This window comes from Zonotrichia albicollis, chromosome 11 (genome assembly GCF_047830755.1).
Source record: "Zonotrichia albicollis isolate bZonAlb1 chromosome 11, bZonAlb1.hap1, whole genome shotgun sequence".
Taxonomy (NCBI): domain Eukaryota; kingdom Metazoa; phylum Chordata; class Aves; order Passeriformes; family Passerellidae; genus Zonotrichia; species Zonotrichia albicollis.
In genome coordinates, this window is record NC_133829.1 from 4729736 (window position 1) to 4742405 (window position 12670).

Consider the following 12670-nt stretch of genomic DNA (forward strand, 5'->3'; position numbering starts at 1 on the left):
CACCCAGAACTGTCCCATGGAGGAGGAAAACACTCACTGGAGCTGAGTTTCTGGCTCTGATTGCTTTCTCTTTGCCTCGGGGTGTCCAGCTGCTGAAGTACAACCTTTTATTGGTTTTACAGCTCTATGAAGCAGCTTTGAAGGTAGCTGATTTTGGGACACCTTGACTGGGCTACTAAGTGGAAATCCTTACTCCTTCAAAATTAATTGTACCAGACACAGATTTATCCCATGATACTGTCCTAAATCACATTTAGATGCAAACATTGCTACTTTTTAAACTGAGTCAAAGGCTGTTAGGTGCAATGGCTTTTGTTAGGTCTCATAGTAAAGCTGGAAAAGCAACTGTTGGGCATTGGAAGCTTTCATTATGTCTGAAACAAGGCAGCAGACTTGGCTAAATACAGCTGAAAATAGTTGCCACATGTTCTCTGTATAAGTCAATTACACAGTTGCTGACAGGGAAATGGTTGGCATCCACAAGAAAAGACTAAAACAAAAGCTTCTTTTCATATTTTCCCATTTCTTTTGTTTGAAACAAATATTAAACACCTATTTCCCATTTTTGACTTTTTTTTTTTTCCTGTAAGAGAATAAGTAGTAGTATGGATTTTTTCCCTTATTTTTCTTTCCCCCTCCTTTTGCACTTCTCATACTTGTTCTCCTTATTTTTCCTCTTTTAAGACTAATTCTTAAAAATTGTTAATTCTGGAGAACTTACAGAGGAAAACAAAGGAAAACTGAAACTCTCTAAAGTGGTTAAAGTAGTTTCATTTTTCTTTCTGCTGTTACAGCTTTTCCAAACCAAACTGAAATTTTGGATATTATTCACTTATTCAACTAAAGCAACAAAAAAGAAAAATGAAAGGAAATGGACAGGCAACAAAAATATTTCCAGTGCTTACAAAATATACTATGTAAATGGTAGAAAAAAATTGTTATGTTTTGTACCTTGTCAAGGGGAAAACAATGGAATTTTGAAATTTTTAATGAAAAAGTTCTTCCATTATTCAGCTGTCCTGAGAAATCCTAAGGCCTCAGCTGTTTTCATCACTAGTGTTACTGCATCTCTACTTGTCTTGGATCTTGCTTTTACAAGATGCTATCACAGCTCTGCTGTGTCTCTTCTGAATTAACTGAGCTTTTCAGCTGCATATTTTAAGTCTACATGAGTCAAACATTCATTGGACTCATCAGTCATCAGCCCCATATATCACCAATGCCAACTTTGATACTAAGATGACTCACGTCTTAATTATTTTGAATAACAAGTGTGCTCTTGTGGTAGGACAATATGATTTTGCTTGCTACAAAATGGATCAGCAGAAAGTCACCACATAATTCAGGTTAGCAAAGCTATCATGAAAATGCATGTTGGTACAAAATTGCTCATTCTTCATTATTTTCACAAGGATGATTTCCCCTCTCCCCCCACTAATGAGTCCATTAAGCAATACCTGACTTTGGAGATAACAGGTAGTTAAAAGTTTAAACATGACAATAAAGTACATTATTTTAAGTTAATTTTATATAGTGAAATTATTTCACCTGCAGAGAAGTATGAAAAACACCTATGATCCACCAGTGAGGCTGTGGTTATGTTATTTTTTGGTGATTATAATTTCCTTTTTGATTGTTTGACATCTGTAATTCAATAGAACAGTGCCGCTTTTTGTGGCTGCTGGGCTATGTTGGGCTGCACTCTTCAGACTGTGGCACAGGCCAATGAGTGGAATGAAATTTTTGGACTGCAAGTGCCTCTCCTGTCCCAGATTTCTGTAACACCTGAATGGTTCAACACCCCAAGAATTTGCCAGGAAATAGCTGGTGCTGGTATTTCCAACAGCCTCATACCAATACTGAGCAAGCTGCTTTGGAGCCTCTCTGTGCTGCTCTTTGGCTCACTGAAGTCTTTATCTCCCCTTACATCAAGCCATTTCTTATTTGCAATCTTCAGATGTTATCACAGTGGTTGCTATGCTATAAACTCTTTCAGGTCCATGTGACCAGGAAGGCCATTGTGCTCTTGCTGTCCCCACCTCTATATCCTGTGGCTACATGTTACCAAGTGGAATTATTCAGCAGTTTTACAGCTGCTTTTGCCATTTTTACATTGCTACTTCAGTGAGCAAAGTTTCACTTCTGAGTTAGAGTCTCTGGAAGTTTTTCTTTCCTTTTCTGAGATGTGAAGTTGTCCAGACTATCCATGTTGTAGGCTGGAAACAGCAAAATGCTTGGCAAAGTTGTGTCCCAAATCCTCCTCAGAGGAAAAGAAATTGTTTCTGAGATGAAATTGCCTCTTTCAGCTCAGATGGAAAGCTGGAGAAGGTAAAACATAGAGGAGCATGTGGACCACACAAAAAGTAAACAGCCACCTGATCTTTGGCCTGATCCAAACAAATGCTGTTGAAATAATTGAAAATATGCCAATTGACTTCTGTGGGATTTGCAGCAGGTTCTAAGCTGGCAACTACCCTTTCCAGCAAACAAATCTTGTCTACTTTTACATCTCAGGCTTATAGTTAATCGAGTTACTGAGACAGAAATGTCTTTGGCATGAACATGTTTCTCTGTTTCTCTTCCCTGCAACTAATAATGTTTCTTCAGGAATCGCTTCCAAAAAACTTAAAGGCCAGTATTTAGATAAGCAATATCAAAATGCTTCAGCATTAAGCTGTGGTAAGTATTTCCTCCTGTTTGTTGTAAGAAAGGAGGTTTTACACAAGCCATGTAGTCTTAACTTTCACCAAGTTAAATAAAGGTTTAGTAAAAGGATTTTGTGCCCTTTTAACCCCCAATAACCAGAGTGCATCCTGTGTGACCATTCATTACATATGAAATGGCTGTAATTTATACCAAATGGGGTAGGTGAATTCAAACAGAAAGATACCATCGATGATAAAAAGATAACACTTCTCTGTAACAGATGCTTCATTTTATGATGGAAATGGGGAAGCTGAATGCTGCAGGTGCTGGGCTGACACTAGGCCTGTGGAGAATCATTAGAGCCTCCTCAGAGATCTAGGTTTACTCTGTGTTTAATCAGCCACAGTCAGAAGAAATGGCTTCATTTCAGCTTGATGAGAGCCAGATTACAAAAGGAAGATAGATGGCCAATAAGGTTCATCACTATAAGCATATTGTCTTAATTTGAAGAAACAAGCTGGCATTCTGTGCTGAGAAAAAGTGAAGTGCAATATGGCTAGCATCAAACCCTAGCTATTTCAAGTCTCTGTGCTCCCCACAATGAAAGTATTCTGGCTGCTCTTCCTTTGACTAAAATACTGAAAAAAAATACTGCAGAAACTGCAAATGACCACATTTACTCATGAGATATCACTGCTTTTGACTCCAGAACGCTGAAACCTCTTGAAGCAGTTTTGCTCAACAATTCTCTAGCCACTTATTTATACACACATATATCATAAACATAAATGTATCTGTGTGTCTCCACGAGTGGAAAGGTTCAAAATGACTATTGATCAAAAAAAAAAAAAGGGTCTCTGAGCATAACATGAACAAGCACCTCCTAAAAGGGTCGGGGTGCCACCATCTATCACGACTGCCCACGACAGCCATGGGGACAATGGGGCTGTCAGCTGGGGCCTGCTGGGGGATGGGGCTTTCAGAAAAGATAGGGACCCAGAGCAGGGAACTTGTGCACACAAAAGATAAACAAAACTGGAGCTCTCTGCTTCCCCAATGAAACGAGTGATTCATTGCTGCTGCTCAGCTTGGCCTTGGTGCTGGGTTTTTCCCCCCTTGTGCACAAACAGAGTTTTTGTATAATCTATTTCTTCAGTGCCCTCCAGAAGAAAGGGAGAGCCTGGGAGCTCTCAGGGTAAGAGTATGGGAGCCTAACATTGTGATGGGGACAGCACAGCTTTTAATGTATATTTTACAGTAGAATCCAGATGGTTTTGTTAAAGTCAGAACCTCTTAGTGCCAGGAAATCTACAAATATCTAAACTGCGATTTTTCAGCTCATTCTGAATTGTGAATGCACAACATTTTTGTCCTCTATGGCAGATTTAAACACTCTAACAATCAGGTTTACATATATAAATTGCCTCCCATGGATCTCTAAAAAGATATTCTCTGCCTCAAGACTAAACAAAAAATTTGTGCAGAACTTGAGGTGCAAAACTGCTCAGTTTAAGGTAAATTTGGAATGGTAGAATGGGAATCCCTGCCCCAAAAGGAATTGTTAATATGTGGAGTTTGAGAAATGTTGAGAATGCAAATACTTGGGGGAGAAGTGTACAGTCAGGTTTGATTTTTTTGGGGACAAAAACAGCTGAGAAGAATGTTATGGAGGATTTAACTTGTAAATATCTTTGAATAAAAGCAGAATTTTGCGCCTTAATTCAGTAGATGAAGAGGAGGCACTGATGGAAAATATGAAGTAAAGGCCTAATAAAGTCAGAACTGGTCTTGAAGTTGATCTTAAACAGTATTTTAACCAAGTCCCAGAAGATATTATGCTTTGTGTGAGGCATGCACAGCCCAGAAGGGTCACCACAGTGGAGGAAATGGAATAAAGATGAGCAGAGGACTTCTCAGAAGCCAGCATCTGAAAAAGTATTATGAGATAAAAGCATGTTATGAAGAATGCAGTTTGCTTTTGTCTTTGTCCTTACACCAAGAACATTGCTGGCTCTTTTGGTTTTCCTTAAACTCACTCTATAAAAACCAGCTTATTTATTTTTTTCCACCTTCCTTTGTTCTAACTTCACCCCTCTTTGCATGTTAAGATGAAAGTGAAGCAACTCCCACTGACTTTACAGGTCTGAAGGGAATTAAGAATTTGACTCAACAAAATTATCCCTCATCCCACGCTTTTTTCCCCCCTGAAACACTGAAGGAACACACTCTCTTGTTCCTCACACATTTTCCCAATGCCTGTTTGGACCCAAAGCAGAGAGCTCAGAGGCAGGGAGGCAGTTCTGAGGAGCCCAGCCCAGCACATCTGTGTTTGTGCAGGACCTGCTCTGCTGCCAGCCCAGGACAGCTCGAATGGCCCCCTCGTTTTATGGCTGCACTGACACAACCCTGCAGTGAACCATGCGACCCCTGAAGTGTTTAGAAAGGTGCATTTGTGTAAGGGAGGCTTTTTTTTTCCCCCTCTGGAGTAAATCAGAGCCTCTGAGATAATCTGCACAAACACGTTATTGACTCGTCCCTTTCCCTAGGCAAGGGGAGCTGGGTTTTTCAGAGACCCAGCCTCTGAAGCATTTGCAAAGTGGAGACTTAGGAAGCTTAACAATTGGTAGAAATATTATCATCAACTATCAGGGTAACATTATCCAGCCATTCCCACCCACAGATGCACACACACATGCTGGATTTCGGCTCGGAAAGCCCTGCAAATAACACACTGTAGGTGTGTGGTCCTCAAAGTGTTTAAATGTTTGAAGATGAAGTGAGCAGGAACATCTTGCGTGCACCAGCTGAAAGAGGGTTGGGAGGAGTGGGGGGTGGATTTCCCTGGACAGATGATAATTCTCCATCCTTCTATGTGCTGCCAAACTACCTCAACTGGTGGGGGTTTATAAATTTTTTTTTCCTGGTCTCTGAAGAGCAGCTTTTCTAGTGTTTTTTGGAACACATCAAATGCAGTACAATTAAACAGGAGAAAAAAAATATATTCCCAGGGCCCTTCATTCCCTTCCTTTCCCCTGTCAAGATATTACTTAATTTAAATGCTGCCAAAGTTAATAATGAAAGACGACATCCTCCGGTGTGTCAGAGCTCAGTGCCCAAGAAGAGAAGCAAGAGTGCCTTTCTGCACTCCTATCTGCTAAATTCAACCTGGAAAAAAACTGGAGCAGATTCAGGGATACTGTAATTAGCAGGATTTAAAATGATCTCTGCAGGTCACTTTTCTTGGCCCAGAATTGCCCAAGAACTCGACACCTGAACCGAATATCTGAGGTGCCTGTGCCATCACATGGTGCCTACAGAGTAAGGCTGGAGGTGCCACCAAGGCAGCCAGCCTGGGTATGTGCCACCCACAGGTACTCCAGGAAAACAAACTGCCTTGGAGCCATAGATTTCCCTTACAAAAATGATGGAAAGTGGGCAGAGCACAGTTCAAAGATTCCCACCAGGATTTTGCCAGTAAAACCACAGGGCTTTTTGAGGGGGAGGAAAGAAGGGAATTGGTGCTTGCTGAGGACCTGGGAGGTTTTGGGATGAAGGAGGTGACAGGAGTGAAGGGACTCTTCACATTTTCCCCCTCCTCCACTTTTCCACAAACCCAATACACTGCTGAGGCACTGAACAGAGCAGATGAGCAGTGCCAGACCTCACTTCATTGCTTTTTCCTAGACCCCCCTCCCCGAAACATTTTTCCCTTTTCTAAAAATATTTTGTATGTGAATCAAAGGGGGAAAAGAAAGGTAATGCACAAAGATACAGAGCAGCTTATTAATTAGTGTGAGGTGCTCTCAGTGCTCCTGCATATATGGAAGGGCTAAAAACGTAAAATACCGAGGTGACATTTTTGCAGCTGCTGGGCCTGTGCAGTGTTACTGTGATGTGCAAAACACCCTTTCTTGGGTAAATCACTCTCAGTGTCAAAAAGTTGCACAAAATTTTGAGATTTTGACACTGAAGCTGGGTTTTGGGATTTGTGCTAGATTGATACAGGGAGGAATATTCTCCCACAACTCCACAATATTGCATGTAATATTTGGTGGATTTGCACTCCCCTGTCCTCAGCAACAGCAGCCTGTGGAGGTTTGGTGGTACAAAATGAATTTTCTTCCCAGGGAGGGCCTCCCCAAGGTGCTCCTGGTCCTCTCTGGTCTCTAGCAAGGCAATCACAGTCTGCAAAGAGCACAGGAGGAGCTCTGCACACCAGGGCATTCACAGGAGGAGCTCTGCACACCACGGCACTCACCTGCTAAAGGCCAAGGTCAGAGCCTGCCTGGCTGCGGCCCAGCACACCTCAATCACAGCAGTAATGGCCTTGCTGTGCAGCTGATGGAGCAGACATCATGTGATGTCTGTCACCACTTCCCAGTTCCACCCACAGCTCGGGCCTGCCCTCAAAGCAAGGCTTGTGCTCCTCTCTCTGGGCCTGCAGGAAGGTGTTGTGCCCACCTTGACCTTGTGCCTCTGACACAAAAAAGTGGAGCATGGGCAGCCCCTGGTACCCTAAATTGTGAGGAGGTGGGAGCCCACTGAAGCAGCCTCAAAAGGGAAATATAACAGTGTTTGAACCCAGTGACTGCTCTGCAGCAGACACTGATGGTGGAAAAAGGCTTTGCCTCTCTTCCATCTCTGACTGGAATCTCTCTTCATTCATCTTTAGCTGTGTGAGCTTGCAGTTTAAAGAAAAAGAGCAGAATACCAACAAACCAATGCCTAAGTTTTTAATGAAATCAGTTTCATGTGACGAAACAGAAAAGTTGCCTTTCTCTTGCACAGCAAGTGCCAAGAACAGGTTAAATTTTTCTCCTCAATGACTATACTGAGAATAGTTCAGATTTTATCTGTCTGTAACCATTCTTCTCTAAATAACTGCTGTTTATCAGCTACAAGTTTTAGGGAGTTTGTGGCTGGTTGGTTTGATGAGAGATCAGGGCCTGTATGATTCCTAAAAGCACCAAAACAAAGGGAAAGTTACTACTAGTTTTGAATGATTTCTGAAACTATTTATTTGCTTAAATATATTTATATTGTGCAAATCTTCACAAAACAGTGAAAGGCCATGCCTGGATCCATTGCCCAACTTCCATGTACCTGTTTTCCTGCTGTATGTCCCCTGGTTTCCCTGCTAGGCAGTGGGTAGAAAAAAGGCTGGTAATTTATGATTCCTGTTAATACTGTAGGCTGGATGTGTTGACAATATATCAATAATTATTTCTGGTGAGACCTGAACAGTGTAGCATGGGTCTCTGTAGGATGACTCATTTTACCAGAAGACAGATATGTGTGACCTGAGTTTTATGACAGATGTCAAATACATCGAAACGTGGTGTGAGGGAGATCATCTTATTGGCAAAGTAATGAGAAGCTGGTGGGAAGATTAATGTTAAAACTGAATTGTGTGGTGCCTCCTTCACTCTGTTTTTTTGATAAGTGGTGCTGGGGCAGCAGGGAAGGGGTTATCCTCAGCCTTGTGTGGGCCAAAAGTGGGAAAATTTGGAGGAATGATAATATTAACCAATGTGATAACTTTCATGAGGAGATTGAAAATAAATGTCTTTTTGAACGGGAAGGAATTGTTGAGGGGTTGGTAAATGTGGCGCAGTGAGGGGAACAAACAGCTAACCAGAAGTGCGGCCTAAATCTTTCAAGGTGACTGCTGTCTTGACAACTTACATGGGTCTTATTTTCAGCCAGTGTTAAGCCTCCCACCTTGTGAAAACCAAGCCCTCGTGTTTCGTGCTGGCTGCCACTGAGCAGAGATCAGCTGCCCCCTTGGGAAGCAAAGCCTCTCCTCCTGCAGAGCCACCACAGGGAGATTCCTCTGCAGAGCTGGGCTCTTTGCTGCTGGAAAGCAGTTCCCTGTCTCAGGCTCCCACATCAGTGCATTTCCCTGACATCTTTGGAGGACTGGGGTGGGCCAGCATGGTCTTTAGGTGCCATCAGAACAGCGGTCAGAAAACAGCCCCCATCACACTGTTCTGCTGGTGAGCTCTCCCTTCACAATCCTGGGCTCCTGCTGCTCCTCAGGATAAAGGAGCTCCAATGGAATGTCAAATAAGAGCTCTGGGTGCCAGCCTTGCCCTGCTTTGCTGTTGCTAAGACCACCTCTTATACAGAGAACTCCAAAGGATTAATAATCACAAAATCGTTGAGTCAAAGACTGGTTTGTGTTGGAAGGGACCTTAAACATCATCTTGTTCCACCCCCTGCTCTGGGCAGAGATGCCACCCACTATCCCAGGTGGCTCCAAGCCCCATCCAACCTGTCCTTGAACATTTCCAGGGATGGGGTATCCACAGCTTCTCTAGGCAACTTGTGCCAGGCATCAACATCCTCACAGAAAGGAATTTCTTCCTTATATCCAATCTAAATCTTCCCCTTTTCAGCTAAAACCATTACCCCTTGTTCTATAAAATTATTATCTCTCCATCCTTGATGTAAAGATGGTAAAGAGCTGCCTCCTCTGGCAATGAGGAAGAAAGTCTGATTTGTGGAGGCAGGAAAAAAGATTCCCGCTGTCTTGATCATATTTGGTTGTGTAAAAACACTGCTAGAACTCCACAGGGAGGGAGTTTTCTGTTACCCAAAACTGTGACATTATCCATGGAGCAAAATTTTGGGGAAAGCCTGGAATATTATTCTAGGAGCAAGGTTTCGGGAAAGGTCTGCATTGCAATGCACAGATATTTTTCCTTGTTTGTGCAAGAAGGGCGCCTTTCAAGTGACACAGGTGCTTCAATGTAATAACAAGGTCAAGCTTGAAAAAAAAATTATATACTTTGAATAATTGAGCTGTATTTTTAGCCCTCATTTTGTGATCTGTGTCACATATATATATGTGTGTGTGGCTCATTTCCCTGCTCACCAGAGACACTTTTGCCATATTCAGGTTTGCTACCTAGAGAAGAGGCACATGGGCACTTGGTGAGCTAAAGGCACCTTTTGACTTCTCTCAGCACAAAAAGAGTTGCGGGATTTTTCTTGCTTTCTTTTTTTCTTGGAAAGATTATGATTATAATTTCACTACAAATAGGACAATTTTCTTTCATTCAGCTCTAATAGTGGCACAAATTTAACTATATTGTGCTAGCAGGCACTGATATATTAATTAAAATATAGACTAATTATTTACCCTAGTTAGTTCATACAAATCTCAATAGTGTAATCAGTGGACTCCCTTAAGGATTTTTGTCATATTCAGCAATTGAAATGGTTTCTCTTTTTTCCTCTATTCAGGATCAGAGTTAGTTTGGGATTTTCTCTTTCAGGTTGGTGCTTTAGTGGCCTCCAGAGCCCTGATCTATGCAGGGGGATTGTGCTGCCACAGCCACACTGACTGGTGCTAATAGGTGAAAAAAAACCTACAAAAAAGTTATCTTAGTAACTGTGCCATTGTGGTGAAGTCACTCTTCCCAGCCTCAACTTTGAGGAAATTCCTGACCTCGTGCTGGTTCCTCTGTGGTGCATTTGGTCACACATAGCCAGAATGGTTTCTGGGAAGTGGTGCTCTGATGTTCTTCAGCATGAACAGATGTGGAACAATGTTTACACGGGGAAAATGTTCAGCCTGTTTTGTAAGGGAGGGGAAGGAATGCCTCCTGGCAGAGCAGAGGCAGAGCACTGGGACAATGTGGAGCTGAGCCTTTATTAAAAGGACCAGCAAATCTGAGTCCGGAGCTGCAGCACAACTTGGGATGCCCAACTCAGGGCTAAGTTGATGCCAAATGTTTATTTTAAACACAGGTGGTGTGAAGTCAGGTCACAGGCAGGTCATTAGTCACAGACAGGTGACTTCGTTGGAAGGGAAGAAAAAAATGTTCAAAGCAAAGGTGTGAAGGAGATGAAGGATAAGGTGAGTCTGAGTAGGATGGAGACTGACCTAATGTGCATCTTGCAACCCTGGCAAACTCAAAAACACCTTTTGTTCCTTCAGCATACAGCCATCAGTCCTCAAACCCTGTATCCAGAGCATGGAAAATTGAAAAGAGCAGATTAAGATTTCCTAGTTTTTCTTCCTTTGTGCTTTTCTTTCAGTGCCCATCCCTACTTCTCATCTTCCCTCCACTTTCCCTTTTTTCTCATCAAGAAGACTGAACAGAACTGAAGAGAAGAAAGTGCATCATCTAACTGCTGGAAGAGACAGTGATGACACTCTGTGCAGCGCTTCATATGGACAGTGTAATTAAAAGTTGTGTCTTTTCCCCTGCTGAAAGAGGGGCATGACCAAAATAATTTGGGTATGGAATACCAAACCCAAGCTGACTGTTGTTATCAGTATTGTTGGTGGCACCTATGAACCAAGTTCTCTAAATCCATGGGAAAGTATAGCCTTCTTTAAATATAAACTTCCTGCAAACAAGCACTGAAAAGATCAAACAGAAATTAACACACAGGCTGAGATTTAGACTTTCCCAGTGAGACAGTGTAAGACTATTTAAAAACATGCCCTAAACAGCAGAGTCATCAGCGTTCCTGGTAGTGCAGCTGTGTATCTTTGAAAATCAGGCACCCTTTAAGCATATTTTCATCATAATATAACCAATATACATTTTATTTTATCTCCTTTCCCTGTTCTACTTGTGGTTTAACCAAGTGTGAACCAAGCTAACATGATTAGACACCTTGTTTTTCACCAGTCATTTCTGTTTGCAGTCTTCCATAAAGTGCTTCAAGTGAATTTTAATATGTTGATGGTACTTCCTGGAGAGATTAATATTCATAATAAATACCCCTTAGAAATAATCTTCAGCAAATCCTTTTGACAGAGGAGTCAGGGCTGCTAACAACAATAACTACTACAAAATGCAATTTGGTCAATTACTTTAATTAAATTTCACTCTGTAATGTCTTCTCATTTATATAGTAAACTAATAGGGAAAAAGTACATCATCCTTATTTGCTTTCACTTAAATGCCCAAAACTGTTTCCTTATGTTTTGCTTTACCATTTGCAGCTCTCTCAGCTTCTCGGAACATTTGAGATAATTATGGGTTTTACAAATAAAGCTTATTCTTCACCAAGAAAGGTTGAGACTTTCTTTGGAGTAGGCTTTCCTAGAGTAAAAACCTTGACTACACAGATCCTAATCTGGTATTTACAGACTGGCTGATTTTGGATGGTGCCAGCATTCCAGTGTAAATGGTAAAAGTGTCTACATTTCATCAAATGCTTTTTTAATTATATTGTTTGAAATTGGAGTAAAAAGGAACACAGCTGTCTGGAGATTTTGGTAGCATACAGGTTATAATGAACTCATGAGAAATAACATAGCAGTCTCCTTAATGCACTTTACTGCACTGAACAAGGAATTTTACACTGTGGGCTACATTCTCAGCTGGGGTAAATTGCCATGTCTCTGATTTCCTCACTGTTCAACAGCCTGGTTCTGAGCCCCTTGCTTTAAAAAAAAAAATCTCAACTCTCATTTTCAACAGTTCATAACAGGAGAGGATTTGGCCTGGGTTTATTATGGTGCAATTGTGTGTAAATATTAAGGTCATCTGTTATCTGGAAAAATGCATGAATTAAGTTAAAATCGGTAACTGTGAGCCCACTGTATCAGTAAAATCAATAAAGCTGTTTCCATGAGCACTGTGAATATTCATGTCAACAATCATAAGACATATGGGAATGTAAAGCATGCACGTATGACAATTTAGTGATAATTTTAGGGCAGGCATTGTTTTGGGGAGCTGGTGCTGTAATTCCTCTGCTACAGCACTAGCAGCAAGTAAAGCTTCAAGAGGGAGAAACAATTCATTTTTATTGTGGGGCGAGCTGGGGAGGGGCCGCAGAGGGAGCCCTTCTTAGATGCCGAAGTAGAAACCACAATATTTCCCCCCATGATTTCACAGAACTCCTGTAAACTGCAGTTTCTTCAGCTGGCTTCCAATTTCTCTGCCAATGCTATAAATTTTGTTGGGAAGATGAAGTCCTACAGTGCAATTAACTCCAAAAGTGGTACAAAGCAACGGCGCACAGATACCGGGCCGCAGTACTTAGCACTTAACTC

At 41.7% G+C, this 12670-nt stretch overlaps 1 long non-coding RNA gene across 1 annotated transcript in view; it reads left to right on the forward strand.

Moving 5' to 3' along the window:
- The window catches only part of LOC102069628 (uncharacterized), a 77279-nt gene extending 65050 nt beyond the window's left edge, over positions 1–12229 (forward strand). The window contains exon 10 of the long non-coding RNA XR_012582094.1: positions 10693–12229. This is a non-coding gene — a long non-coding RNA (uncharacterized LOC102069628). The remainder of the gene's footprint in view (positions 1–10692) is intronic.
- Positions 12230–12670: the final 441 nt, after the last annotated feature.